Source organism: Neodiprion virginianus, chromosome 4 (assembly GCF_021901495.1).
Source record: "Neodiprion virginianus isolate iyNeoVirg1 chromosome 4, iyNeoVirg1.1, whole genome shotgun sequence".
NCBI classification, from domain to species: Eukaryota; Metazoa; Arthropoda; class Insecta; order Hymenoptera; family Diprionidae; genus Neodiprion; species Neodiprion virginianus.
Window position 1 is genome coordinate 28,957,824 of NC_060880.1, and position 14,948 is coordinate 28,972,771.

At 42.1% G+C, this 14,948-nt stretch overlaps 1 protein-coding gene across 1 annotated transcript in view; it reads left to right on the forward strand.

Annotated features, from left to right (window-relative positions):
- LOC124302496 (toll-like receptor 6) overlaps positions 1-4,523 on the forward strand; it is a 98,100-nt gene extending 93,577 nt beyond the window's left edge. The window contains exon 2 of the mRNA XM_046758733.1: positions 708-4,523. The gene's annotated coding sequence lies outside the window, so the exon portion shown is untranslated. The remainder of the gene's footprint in view (positions 1-707) is intronic.
- The last annotated feature ends 10,425 nt before the right edge of the window (positions 4,524-14,948 follow it).

Genomic DNA, 14,948 nt, shown 5'->3' on the forward strand with positions numbered 1-14,948 from the left:
CCATGAGGGAGTCGTCAAGGCATTCGAACTGAAGATTAAGGGGGAACGTCGTAATTATGTTAGGCGCAATGGCTGCTTTCGAACGACCGTGAATGACTCGAGAACGTTAGTCGAACAAAGTGTCTCTATAAATCTAGGCGGGTATAGGGTGCCCTCTTGTTCGTAAATTTCTGCGAACCTTTGTGCATCTGACACTGTCAAGGGGCAGATTTTTCTCCACCTCTTCTGTTTATTTAACAAAATGGAAACATACAAGAATCTGTGGACTGTACGCAATATCCTACGGCGAGTGTCAGCGATCGCTGCACGTATTATTTCTGCTGCACCTTCGTGCATCGCAACTTGCGGTTGCGCATCCTGTTGGGAAAGCAATCGATGGTAATTTCCTTGGTATTGCGTTTACTCCGGCTTTTAATATTGAAATTCCTGACAATACGGTGAAGTGTAATCTCCGCCAGGATAAGAGATTCCGTAGGTTCTAGACAGACACACACACACACACACACACGGATACACGGACACACGGACAAATACCGAATCGAAAGAAAACGCACTTAGCTTGAAAGTAAACTCGGTTAGGCGTTCGTAGTGTACGATTGATCTACAGATTCTCAAACGCTCTCAGTACAACCGATTTTGCGCGTAATAGCCGACCAGAAGGCAATTCTATTTCCGCGAGGTATCAATGAAACTATTTTATGTTCCAGCCGAGAACTCTGGCCGTTGGAACGATTGGAGCTGAGCTGCAGCTATCACATGATCCGCCGGGATATCCTGAATCCGAATATATCCTCGGACGAGTACGAAGACCTCGGCAAAGAATCGCCCTGTGCAAGGTTCTGCGAAAGTGGATATTGAAATTGGCCCCTATTCTCATATCCGGGGGTCATTCGGGGACCGAGCAAATCAGCCCGAGCCTCAAATTCTGCAGCGAATAAAAAGACATGACTGAGGAAGCTGAGGATTCGTATCGAATAATGATATAACATATTGACGCGAATGTTCGTGTTATTGTAAAAAGAGAAAGACGCAAATGAACTTCTTGATATAGACACTGAACGAGCTGCTTGTAGTTGGAGTTATTCAATTAATAACAGTAGCTTAATCGATCCATGTAAATAATACATTACGTACCACCAAGGGTACGTACATTTATACGTAACTAACAAAAATTGTCAAATTTCTACGTCTCGCTTGTTGTTAATTGATATTTATTCTAATTGACGACAAGTCCAAATTTAATAAATATCATCTCTGTACAGCTTCATGTCTGGACTGTTTGAGCTCGCGGAGCTTGCTGTTTGCGAGTAAATATTAATCCCAACATTTGCAGTGAAATATTTTAGAAATACGGTATGAGATTACGGCTTGTACCTTCTTTATTATTGTGGGTTTTTGTTCGATCACTTTTCACTGGATTATGTTTAATCATATTTGAATGACCAGATCGAACTGCAATAGCTGTTTCAGGGTGAACACAAGTAAAAGGGTATTCTAATTAATCACTGAACTGAAAACTTCTCTCAAATCCAATTTGTGTCGTATATTGAAGTATTGTCGCTTGAATATAGGAATAATTTAGGTATGATTTCATTTTTGGCAAAAGCGGATAAAAGTAATTTACGATTTCGTTCGTGAAATTTATCGGTACAGGTTACCACTGGGTCACTCTTAATGGTATGCGCAGTGCTTTGTGGTGTACAGTAAATACTGCAAACGCATTTACCGTCAGTGGTTGAACAGTTCCAGTAGTTTCGTGATTTTGGCACGGCTAATTTAAATCCCATTTGGAATATCTGACGTTCAACGTTTTACAATTATTTATGATTTAAAGGCGCGCAGTTATCTAAATTTGACCTATATCTCAAATTACACTAGCAGCACTACTCGCAATCACGTCTACAAAACATCTATCTGATAGAAACACGAAATTCCCAATCAGATTGCAATCTAGTGACAGAATTACGGTAGATCTTGATTGTCAAACTACATAGCACAATGCCATTCCGTATCACGCTGATTGGACATTCATGCAAAAGGTCATGCTAATCAATTAGGAATTTTACCGAAAAGGATGCTATTTTCGTTATTTTCAATTCTGTGGTATCTGTTATCAATCATCGGAACAATCAGTTGTAGCCGATGATATTGCGTTGAATACTTTCTAATCATTATTTTTTACATATTCCGTAATTGTAAGACATCGATTTGGTGCAAGACGTGAACCTCTTTTCAAAAATATTGAGCACTCAACTGACTTCAACAGTTAAAGTTACTGCAGTCGGGCAACTTCGAATTACAATTCTAAGTTGAAACAATCTCTTTTGTCTATCTTTCAATATCACGAAAACTACTCCGTGACTAGTATATATACTATTTTAGCGGTGCGGTATAAAGAGATATTTTGATAATAAATTTTATATATCTGTTGTCAAGTCAGTGAAATTCTTGAGATACGTCTAGTGAAGAAAAAAAAAAGTGAAAATCAGTTCGATTCCGGTAATCAGACATGTTATTTGACATTAGTGATATTTACACGTACTGATATAGTTTGCTGATAAGAGTAAATAGAGTAGAGAGTGTCAAACACGCATAATGATTTAATACCCCGGTAAAACTTATTCACTTTGGAATACTCCGATCAAATGAAGACTACGTATTATTCAATACTATAAGATGTAATATAATTATAGTGTAAAAAAGACAATGTACATATTATATTATACCTACCCCGAACACTATCAGCTTTCAGTATCCAGAATGATCGACGATAGAGGTAGATAAAGAAAATTTGAGCCAGACTCCAACGATTCGAAAAATGATATTTTGTAGATGTTAGACGCAACCCGTAAAGAATATTAGTGATAATTTTGAAATGTTAACCTTGACATAATAGTTTTTATATTCAACTTATAGGCATAAAATACGATGATATCTTGACAAGTGTGTAATTTATCGATGAATGAATGAAATACTCACCCACAATACTCAGTGCCTGCTTATTTACGTCTAATAGAAATTCAATTTGTCTTATGATCGACGATGGATATTCACGAAACTTCGAAAGACAACGATAACACTGCTTCATTCATATCACAGTGATAACACCTTGCTGTTAAATTTACCGTTGAAAAATTTGAGGCCTCGCGCAGTTAGACGACAATTGTTGCTTCTTCGTTTACATACAGACGTAAAATATTCAAGTGGAAATAAATGCCATAATGTGTACACGATTACAGCAAGGCGTGAGCCGTAGTTTCCCCATATGTAGTTTGATATTCGATTCTGCAATCCCCGCACTTACGTCTAAACAGCCGCGTTACACGTTTTCCGATTTATCGACAAGATAACAAATATATGCGCGATCTCGTCTTCTGGCTGTATAGCGGTGGGCGATACGGTGTACTTGAATTATAAGATTAAAGGGATGAAAAACGAGCTTCTATATTTTCCGTGCAATATAATTAAAAAATGGTTAAAGGTTTATAGGAAGGATGAAGTAAAACCAAAGTGAATATAAATGATGTTTGTAAATATTTGTTGTCATGCATAAAACTTGTTAGTTATACGGGGTGATCGGGAAAAGATGGCTGGTTTGATTTTCGGGAAAATTTTGGCCGATTCAAACCATTGTAACACAGTAACGTCGTTTACGTCATTCGCTTATTTTTATAGCCTGTACGGTGAGCTATGATGAATTTAAACGTAAGCCTGATTCTCGTTCACCCGGTATAACAAAAGCGTATGATTATAAAACTTTTATTGTTCTCACTGCTCTTTAACGTCTCAAATATTTAATTACTGCTATAAACTATAGTAGTACATGTATGTATAGAAAATGTTATCATGCAAATTAGTAATCCTATCACGTAAGAACCAAAGAAAAAAAATTGTCTTTGTATATTTAATCTGAACGCAATGTGTATATAATAGAGTAAATAAGATCTGACATAAATTTCAAAAAATTCCCAGTGTGCGATTTCTACACATTTTTCAAAGCTCCGCTGGGAAAACGTTTTTTTTTCACTCCTCACATCTGCGTTCGTTGCAACTTACCGCTTCAATCACTTTAATGTTGTTACCGTTCACGTGGCTTTTTTCAACATCGAAATTGTACATATATAACGTAATACGCGTTGTACTATTATCATTATTATCATTATTAATATTAGGACTTGTACCGACTGAATACTCATCGATGTATCCATTAATCTGTAACGGTGTGTATGTACGTATGAAAAAAGAAGAAGAAAAGTCAGAGTTCATAGGATTGAGAAGTCATGAACTTCAATCACACTTTTCTTTCTTACAAAACCGTCACGACGTTGTGCACTAAGCAACTGATTTAAGATGCACACGCATCGTTGTATCTCACAGGAAGCAATTACATGAAAATCAATTCCTATTGCGTGAATAATTTAGCCTTGCTCATTTAGTCGACCCGTATTAATATTGTATTGTAAAGTAATGTAACAAGATTCACGACAAATAATAAAGATTTCTAGTTATTACTTGATTTCTAATCAATTGTTGCACGAGGCTTTCAATATTTTCAACTATTCATCCAATTTTCCCTTTACTCTAAAGCTACGATTAAGAATCAAAGTCTGCAACATTCACGAAGACAGTTAGAAACGTCTCGCGTAAAACGGGTGTAGCTAATCATCACTCACGTAACACGAAATTCGGATGCCCACCTGTGCCTGGACATGTTCATGGATGAGTAGAGGATGCTCGTTCATCGACTCGCGGACTCGAAGCGGGGTGGCATTGCACAAACGATGGGCAATCGGCCCATCGCAATGCCCATTATTTTGGAGCGTTACAGCACTCGACTCGAGCCAACAGGGCTGAGTCAAGAGCGGTGTAACACGGCTGCTGTAAGCCATGTAACAAGGTAAATCTGAGAGGATGGCCTGAGCGAATTGTACCGATCCGCCTGCACGCCTGACGCCTGTTCATATCGCAGGACCATTAAGGACTCATCACTGTTCCTGTATAAGCTGAATCCAAAAGCGATTCTCTATGATTGCGAACAGTTGATGATATTCATCTCTCGGTTTGGAGATAACGAGAGCGATACTATAACTGCGAAAATTTGGAACGAAATGATGGAGTGTTAATACACCTGCGTACTAAATTATTTCGCGATAATGACGACGTGACTGTCGCTTATCTGTTGTTTCTCCACTTCCTGGCACCCCTCATTAATTAGCTTTCGACGAGAAGTAAACAATTATTTCTTGCAATAATAGAAAGTTTCATCGACCCCTGACTCAGTGACCCCACTCGGAACGTTTCGATCAATCGCATTACTCTTGGAAAAACAGGAAGTTGAGATAACAGAGACAATTTACCGCTTACGCTTTCTTATACAGATTATCGCGATGAAACGATAGTCCCGTTGCATCTTGAGAAATGTGTTAAATTTTTTCTTACCACCAGATATCACGGATCAGAGATAAAATGCTGACAGACAGTGAGGTGTGGACGAAACGTTCGCGTATCTCGAACTCCTACCCCTTTCATTGGCGAGTTTTCTGGCCAGCGGCAGCAGCTATACATGCATCTATTGGCATTATCGCTCCAACGGATGAGCGGACACAGACAAAAATAGGCACCTCGACCGTATGTTCGCTTACGACACGTCAGCGGTGTTGACAGAATCCTATTAGTCAAGGGAGGTGTGATGTCTGATAACGTAACTCGATGGTCAGACCTTCCAGTGCAGGAAGCTTACGTCCCGGTGGACACACGTGCGATCCGCGTTCATCCGGACATTGACCTTATACTTCACCGAATTACAGCGATAGGTATAAATCGGCGAAAGTGGCAATGAAAACAGAAAATAAATCGTTCGGCTTTAGTTTTGAAATGTGTTGTTGCACCGCTACTATCGAGTGGAAGGTTAACGGGACTCCAAGCCAAGTGAGAAATTTCATTATTCATGTTATAGATAAACTTCATGAAACAGCTCCACCGGCTGATCCATCAAAACAAAGAATTTGGCACCGAATTCTCTTATCCCTCACCTCTACAGCCCTAAGGTGGAGGGATATATCCAACATTCGGGGAGTAAGGCCGCGGGGCGAGAGAGAGACAGAGAGAGAGAGAGAGAGAGAGAGAATGAGAGCCTTGCCTTTCTGATTTTTCCATTATTTCGTGTCCCCTGTTCGCCCCATTCTCCTCGCTTTTCTTATTCGCTTTCATGAATTATGAAATAAACCTCAAAGATATCGTCCCCTCCGTCTACTCACCCGCGTCTTTTCCCATTTCCACCTTTCTCTCCTGGGGTGGAGGAAGAAATCGCTTTACAAAAGAGCCGTCGGTCCATCGTGTTTCATACTTTTTCGTAAATGTTAGAAACGAGCTTGCTCCACGGATAAAAGTATAGTTTCATCCAAACCTATTATCGCCTGAATCGTATCTAATAATATAACTCTACACATATAGGGGTAGGACGGGCTTACGGATCGTTGGAACCCGTTGTACGTTTCGACTGTACAATAAGTTTGAAATTTGTTTAGGGTGACCAAATTTGAAATTTATCAATGAAAGTCGATGTTACTAGTTTTATTTTTCCTTCGTTTCCTGTTGCTGAGGGAAACAGTGAGCATTCGTCACGAGCCACTGAGCATTGCTGAAGTAGTGCAACGATCACTAATATGTCTCAGTGACATTGGCTGAATCACAAAGCATGATTTGGATTGATGGATAGTCATTTATCCCAGTTAAACCGATCGCTGTTCATTCCCTTTATATTCCACGAACTTGGATAATCCCCGATTCAATACCAACTAATTCGAGGACTTTACTCGAGAGCTGATCAAACAGGGCTTAGCGCTTTAATTAAAGTCTCTTGTGAATCAAATAGCACGACAGAGTAAAAATTTCTCGCTTCTCCGGCTATCCGCATGAACATACAAATTATTGAAAATCATTAAGAGTTTGTCGTAGAATTTGGAATGTCAAGCACAGTGCTTCGGCTTAATCTTGTGTGATGAAGTTGGCGGTAAGGGTTCCGTAATTTGGGGAGCGTGAAACCGCGCTATATGCAAACAAAGGAAGCTGTAATAACGGTGTAATAAGATTTAGATGACGGATTTTCACCCAGAGGTGGAAAGGTGCGATATAATTCGATGAAATTTGTAAAATGGCTAGTGCAGACGTCACCGTCTTATTGTTCCCGGGCGAGCGACTGTGGTTACGTAGGAAACGGGCGAGAAGAGCCAAAGCAGCCGGGAAAAGGTAGAAAAGGTGGAGATGACGGCTGCAAGACAAAGGAAGTACCTGCTTGAAAACAAGTCGAGCAGCTTTGCAGGAACGAAGTGACAAATAGTTGGCAGGCGTTATTATATCAAGTTTTTCTGCGAGGGAAAAGGACGAAGACAGAAACGAGAGTCTTTCTTCGATTTCTTACACGAGCCTGTGGGATAAGAACTTTCTCAGCGTAATTGATTTCGTATATAAAATTTCATCAATATTCATCGGCACAGTTGCAAAATAACGAACTTTTTCTTCTTTCTTAGCAAGCATCCTTCGGCCGAACTTTTAAGATTGATGAATAATCGTTGTATTAAATTATCTCTTTTTCTCAGATATAATATGCATCAGATATACGCCTCGCGAATTCCGACCAGGCCCATTACACCCAGGTGTATCTGCTTTGATCAACCAGGCATGCGTATGTTCCAATTTCACTTCACTGTTAACCGTTAATTACTTCATACCGACCACTACAAGAAGCTCACGATGTGCTCATGTCTTGCACCGAGCCAACACGGTCCTTATACGCTCGTAGGTGCGCCGCTGCAGTGTGCGGTTCATTAGTTGAGTGCTTTACCTTGCACACGGGGGTTGATCATAAATTAGATTTCACCCGTCAGCACTCTTGCTTTATCGATAATGCGTAACTTAGAGCAGCATAGTATCGATAATAGAGCAGGACGCGTAGATCCAGTCTTTATACGCCGGTTGCGTTTGCCTGCACGGAATCCGTCGCGTCTCGTCAGGATGATTCATCTTGGATTCGATTATCGCTGAAGTACCCGCTGGTGCAGCGAGCCCCTTGAGACATAATCCTTGCGCCACGCCCTATAAGGCGAGGTGGAAAAAGATAATGGAGTAACTCGACACGACGTGCCCAGGCGGGCTGGCGGGTGATTCTTGAGTTTAAGTGACACCTTGGTACCGCATGAAGCTAAATTCAATTGGAATTAAATAAACCCATTGGGTATTGGCGATGGCTGGTCGGAGTCCCGGGGGAACCCGGAGGATAGAGCGGACGGAGATAAGGGAAGGAATGGGAGACCGATTCGAAGGAAATTCCCGGCCGCCATGCAGCCTTGTCGGTAATCCGAGCACGCCACACACTAATTACTATTTCCACCGCGCACTCAGCCCATAAGACTGAAATCGTACGTTTATTGAATTTATGGTATGTGCGCGCCGCGTTAAATGTATATCATTGGTAGCGAGGTGGGGCGGCTGGCCGCTAACTTTGCTTCGCAATCCAACTGCGAAAGACATATATTTACGCTATGTCTTTTCGCCCCGATATAGGTTGGGGTACCTAGGGGGAGGTCTTTCATTCCAATGTCTTGCAGAAGCTGGCTGATCGGAATTTCTCCAGCGACGCACGCACCGCGGGCTTTGACTAGGAGTAACGAACCGATGAATCAGCCACTACGTGATGAGGGGTGAAAAACACCCGGCAGTCATTGATTACAAACGCTGAACGAATGCTCGGCCCGAATCGGACACAATATTCTCGATTCTCAGAAATCGCGAATAGATCCTTAAATTAACGGTCTGCTGCAATTAGCGAATCTCTCTGACTTAGCTCATTATTAGAAAGGGGATATAGGATGGGGCGCGGATTTTCTTTGAAACGTCAATCTCGGAAGGGCTCGTTAACCATTGTTTAGTAGGTCGGTCGGTCTGCGAGGGAGGAAACAGGAAACAGGAAACAGGGTGGCTAGCGTGGGAGGAAGAGAGATGTTTGACGAAAATGCGACTGCCAAAGCTGCTCGTCGGCACTGACCGCGGGGCATTTGTGCTCACCGCACCGATTGCCAGTGGACCAGATATTCCGATACCCGCAAATAAACCAGAACCACCAGGAACCCCCTTCAAAACCGTGGACTCGGATTGTCGGTGAAATTCCGGATGACACCCATGATTTTTCATTTTTCACTAACCGTCATTCATGATCGACGTGCGGTTGCGAATCGTTATGGTTAATGAAAATCATCAACGCATCGCGAATCCTCGTTAGTGGAAATACACGAGAGAATCTGAGGAGATGACAGAGGCAGCATAAAAGCTGACTCCGTCGAATAAGAGTTTGTAAGTTTTCGTTATCTCTGGCAGATGTTTGTTCTCGGAGATATATGCGCATGTTTTCTGGATACGGTGAGTTTTTATGGGAGGACAAGCAATTTCGTGTCAGCCGAATAATCCACCCTGGTATAATTAAAAATGAGTCATTCCGTACGGCGTGACTTCAACTACGGCAGATTGTCATTTATTCGTTCGCACGGATTGCTGTACTGGTATAAAAAATGTTACCTCATAGGTGAAGAAAAATGCAGGAACGCCGATCATTCGTGGAATTCTCTCAGTTTTGTACAGCGGCGTTACGAGGAACAAACGTAGGACCGAGGGGGCCGAGAGTAAGCACCCGCGGGCCATTGGGCAACAAATGTATTGAATCCACAGGTCTACGATTCTCAGTGAAGAAGTTGGTATTGCCAATCCAACCAGATAGGATCGGCATTGCGTCTCAGGGATCGCGACTTGAAAGCTCAGGCGTTGCAAAAGACAAAAGCAGAATTCATGCAATGGTTTAGAGCGTAGGCTAAACGTTGAATAACTTTCACTAAGGCGAATTAATTAATCCGTAGACTGACCCAAGCTGGTAGTCGCGACGGCAGCGGCAATATGTCAGGAGAATTCTACCTCGCGCCGACTAAGTAAGTTTCGAACATTAATTTAGTCCGGAAATTTAATTATCGATGCCTTCGTCGCTCTTTGTGTTGCTCCCGGATTTTCGGGTGGGGCAAAGCTCTGAAGAGGTCGAGGCGCGGGTCAGGGAAAGCTGTGAGGTGGCGGTTAGAGCGCAAGAGGTAGCGGAGGGGAACAGGCCGGCACCTTAACGTTTGACGGTCGGGACCTGGGTCTGAAATCCCCCGGGAATCGTACAGGATATCAAAGGCAAACTGATGTGAGTTGAGCCAAGAGCGAAAGAGAGAGAGAGAGAGAGAGAGAGAGTTGGGAAGAGTTGCCGTCCGCCGAGCACGAGGATTGTGGTGAAAAAAAAAAGAAAGAAAAACAAGCCTCGAGGTTGTTTGTGGCAAGTTCGGTCATGGGCAAACGGTAGATCCGCGTCTGGGTGTGATCGGGACTGGACTCGAGTGTGCTCTGCGGAATGGTTCCCATTTCTCCCGTTTAGTAACCTCTGATTGTGTTTACTCCTAAACTGAGATGTCGCCTTTGTGCCTCATGATCCGGAACCTTCTGCTGAACCTGACGCTAAATCCGCGTTAAATCTACGGTAAATTCACGTGGAGAATATTCATTCCTACATTTTGACTCTGCATGGCGAAAGTTTCGTTCACCTGCTCAGCGAAGTAATTTTCGAATCTCTCAATCGCGCCACAGGATTAACAATAATTGTCTCATTTCGTCAGGGAACGTCGGACGGAAAATCAGGGAGGCGAATTTTTCCGAAACTTCAGTACGGGATGAGGCGAGAATCGAAGAGCCCGGATGCGTGAATCACGCACATTACGCTTTCCCTCGTAAATTGATCCTTGGGGCGCCACCGTTTCCCGAGCCTCCCTTCGACGTCCAAGTGACGGGAAATTTGGCTTGTGAAAAGGAATTGAGTGCTCGAAACGCGGATCGTGTCTCTTCATCTCGACGTCGTTTCACTAACCTACTTTTCGAAGCGAGAGAAATCATCTTGTGTCTCCTCGCGTTGGGTTCCAACGAAATCAATCAAATCAGGAATTTCATGCAAACATTACCCGTTATCTAATTCCATTCCATTATATCCACTATACCCACGATAAACTTTCAAGTGGAAAATTGAATCAAATTCACCTGGTGCAGCTTGATTTTTTCGCTACGAAATCTGACTTGCACCCTTTCGCGTCTGGCTCGCAGATGTATATTTAGCCTGCAGTGGCAATAATATTCGAGTCGTGCAGGCTGTGTCTCCACTCGGCCACATCTGTTTCCTCTAATAACACGCCGGCCTGACTACCGGCACGCCGAAATTACGACTGTGTCCTTACACACCTAGCACACGGCTCCGCGTACAATATCGGCAGTAACACGCCGGGCAGTTTTCATATGCAGTATTATGCACACGCTCAATTTCATTTTCAACTCCGCAGTAACGCTGACAAAGTTTTTAGAATATCGGCGGGCGCTTTCTTCGTGGTTGATTCAGCTACTGGAAAAAGTGAGCCGCTGGATGAACCCAATTTCTACGAACGATTACTCATGCGATATGTTTTATTGCGGAAGAAATGCGCGAGGGTGAAAGAAGGTCGCGAAAATGTTTGAGAGAGATTGAGGAACGCACGGTTAACGAAAGCCTGCAGCTTCGACAGGATGAATTTCCGTTCGGGTGATACGAGGCAGACTATCCGAATCACTCAAGATGTCTTTTTTCCCACCTCTGTGGTTCCGTTCAGACGTTACGGTTGCGAATTCTTTTTCCTCCGGGTGAGCTAGGAAGAGGAATCAATCAATCAGTCAATCAATCAATCAATCAATCAATCAATCAGTCATTCGATATTTCGGCGGCTCTGGTGAAACGATTTGCGGCACTAGCCTTATCTCGCAATCGTTGATTGCCTGTTTTGCCTATTTGCTCCACGAAATTGTGATAAATCTGAATTCCCTCTAATGTGCGCCGCTCCCTTTCCTTTGGGTGGGGTGAAAATGGGTTCCAACAATGAATTGCTATGCAAGTGACCACCTTTGTTCGCGGTTTATTGGACAGTATCGGAATTGCTTATAGCCTATTCAACAATTTATTTCATTGGCAATTCACTTGCTCGCACGAGACCCGGCGAAGTTCGCAAGCGGGTAGCAGAGGGGAGCAGTTTCCGAGCCGATAGTCTTGTTTTCTTTTCTCTCACCGTGTGAAGTAAAATCGAATAAAAATAATAGCACGGGAATCTGAGAGTAACAATACCAGTCACGTAAACAGAGAATGAAAGCAACGAAATACGTGCCAATATAACTGTAGGTGAAAATTATTCGTATTTATTACAGTTGAAAAGCATCAGGGGCTCCTTTCAATATCGAGTCAATCTCGTCCGTGGCGTATATTCAAAACTGGCACTGCTGAGAGCATCGAAGCTGGAGACAGCGCTTGATTAAATTTCACCGATTTCTGGAAAGCTCCACTTAACGGCCCTCGTTCTAAATAATAAAATCGACTGTGCAAAAACTGCTGCCGCTGCTGCATGGGAACAAAGCCGCTCACTGCCAACCTCAGACCTTGAAAAGTAGGAAGATGAAGAATAAAGTAATGCAAAGGCTGCGGAGACGTTTTGTTGTTAGAGATGAAGATCTAGCGAGGAGCGCCGGCATTCGTTGGTAACTCAATTTATTCCGCTCTATGGACATGTCGCTTGAAACAAACAACTTCACACAGAATTTGTAGTGAGCTTTCCTTTGATGTGACACCCTGCCGAGTTTTAAGAAGCTCACTTCAAGTATCTCTCATCGGAGCGGGTCGCTACGATGCTCAAATGGTATTCGCTTCTTGGATTTCGAACGCTTGTATCGCACCAAGAAGAAAGTAGTACAGCCTGCGATCGTTCCGACCGTTCAGACGGATATTTTCTAGTAGTAGTACCACTGCATTCGTCCGTCGTGTCGGCAAATACGTAGCTTTTAACGGGCAATGAAATAATTAAGCCAGCCGATTCCTTGGGCAATAAATGCACAACTACTATTTTTTAAGTTCGAGACCATTTTTATCACAGGGAAATATGGATTAAGGGAATGTTGAACCCGATTTCGACATAGACTGACGTATTATTTCGAAACACGTAAGTCCATAGATCTCAAATATAAGAGCTCAATTCTGCATGCGATTCTGAACAAAAACATGCACAACAATTCTGGCGTCAGGCAAAAATAAAGATATAGCATGATGTTTAGTAACCTTGCAGTTATATTTATTCTTTTATTGTGATTAAACTAATAAATTTCTGCATGTATAAATTTACACTATCGAATTCACTTCCGCCTACGATGAATGAATGATCACCTAAGAGTATAATTCGGCAAGGGAGCAGATAATCTGTCAGTCGCTATTCCTAGAATTGTGACTTCACCGAACGACTGCCGAACGCTCGATGATACGACCAACCACTTCTTATAAAAGCGCCACCGCGGAGCGACGCTCACTGCTAGTCTGACCACCGCCGAGTTTACATCAGCCTTGAGTATCGAAAGACCCTATATCTTGGTTAAATAACAGGTGAGTACCCTTTGTTACTTTACCGCACCGAGTTCGTGCATTTTTCGTTCAAGCGCCTAGTTCGTGCACTGTCGTCAATGCACCTAGTTCGTGCAATCTTGTCCGCAGCGCCTAGTTCGCGCTATTTTATCTAAACGACTCGTTCGTTTACAATCATGGATCGCATTATATGTACTGCTACCTTCAAGTGTGGATATGTTGTATATTCACCTTTGAAAATAACTAACTTGTGCCTACATCTCTGGACAAACCTCCTCAATCAACAATGAATTAACACTGTTTCTATACTTCTCAGATTCTTCCAATACAGATCTACTCACGTTGAAACACCACGATTATTCGTCCGATTTCAATTACTTTTCCTATCTTACCTGGTTTATTATAATTAACTTTCAAATATATATTTTCTTCACGCAGACTCAGATTGGTCCTTTAAACGATTCATCCGAGCCAAACCCTTATATTAAACACATGAAAACTACGAAATTACGATAAACGATTAATACGATTTCGGAATTTTCATGTTATATTCTTATTTTTGGGTGACACCAGAATTGTTGGGCACGTTTTTATTCAGAGTTGCATCTAGTATTGAACTGTTGAGCCATTTTTTAGCATTTGAGATACGTTGACACAGATATTTGAAAATATGTCACTTTACGTCGAAACCGAGTAAAGCATTCCCTTAAAGAGTGCCTGCCATAAAAAATCTGGACTTCCGCGACGTATCACACATTACGTTCAAATGTAATCATTGTTATAATTAATTATCTTCTTATAATGAACCTTCCCGGGTTTTCAGAACCCATAAAGGCTTCTGTAAAACAACGCACTGTAATTTTCTGGTTTCAGAAGTTGAAACATACTTTCAGGCAACATCCACCACCGCGTGTTCGACGAAAGAAAGTAAAGGAATGAGTTTCGAAGTATAATTCACTAATTATATATTTTTACCATTGAAGCAGAAAAACAGTCTCACAGGAGAACCAAATATAAATGTATTTCTCTCTTAAATTTTTGGGAAATGGGCACAGTACATGTTTATACTTATTACGTAACACGTGTCAGGTTCATTACGACGCCGCGACGCGCGATTGGCTGACACAATATTTTTCTACCTCGTCTTAACATGCTCTAGGAAATAAAATACGACCCGAATAAAGCAACATGAAAGATTTTATGCAAGCTACCAGCAGAACGACGCTATTCTAAAGCGCAAACATTGTTTCTATGAAACTCGTGGAATAAAAGTGACAAATGAAAATGCAAGAACCGCTGTTGCCACCGCACCCAAGCTTACGTACCGTCGCGTCGCGCCTTTATGCACGTAATACTTGTACATATTTACAAAGTTGAAAAGCATTTTCAAAGATGGTGCAGACAGTTTTTTATCCGAATTAAAATTATTCGTTCAAGACGGTGGAGCATGACGGAGTGA